Source organism: Oryzias melastigma, linkage group LG15, assembly GCF_002922805.2.
Source record: "Oryzias melastigma strain HK-1 linkage group LG15, ASM292280v2, whole genome shotgun sequence".
Lineage (NCBI taxonomy): Eukaryota > Metazoa > Chordata > Actinopteri > Beloniformes > Adrianichthyidae > Oryzias > Oryzias melastigma.
This window is the reverse complement of record NC_050526.1, coordinates 11,676,316-11,676,653: the sequence shown is the minus strand read 5'-3', so window position 1 is coordinate 11,676,653 and position 338 is coordinate 11,676,316.

The following is a 338-nucleotide window of genomic DNA, read 5'->3' as shown; positions in this document are numbered from 1 at the left end:
TATATGTTTTTGTTTTTAATGTAAAGCGCTTCGAGCTGCGCGAAGTATGAGAAGCGCTTTTTTATAAATAAAATTTGATTGATTGATTTGATTGATTAAAAAAGAACATCAGAGCTCTTTGTTTGGCCGAAGTATGGCTTTAAGAGATGTGTGGATTTTATGAATCTGTAAAAATGGGTCTTGTGAGGTGATGCATGAAATTGTCAGACCCACCTGTCAGTATTGTTGCTTTTAAGAGACCACTAACAAATACAAGTCTAAATAAACGCATGTATGCACATTTTGGGGTTCAAAACTCGATCATGTTTAGAAGTTTGTACGACCTCTTTTTTGGAATC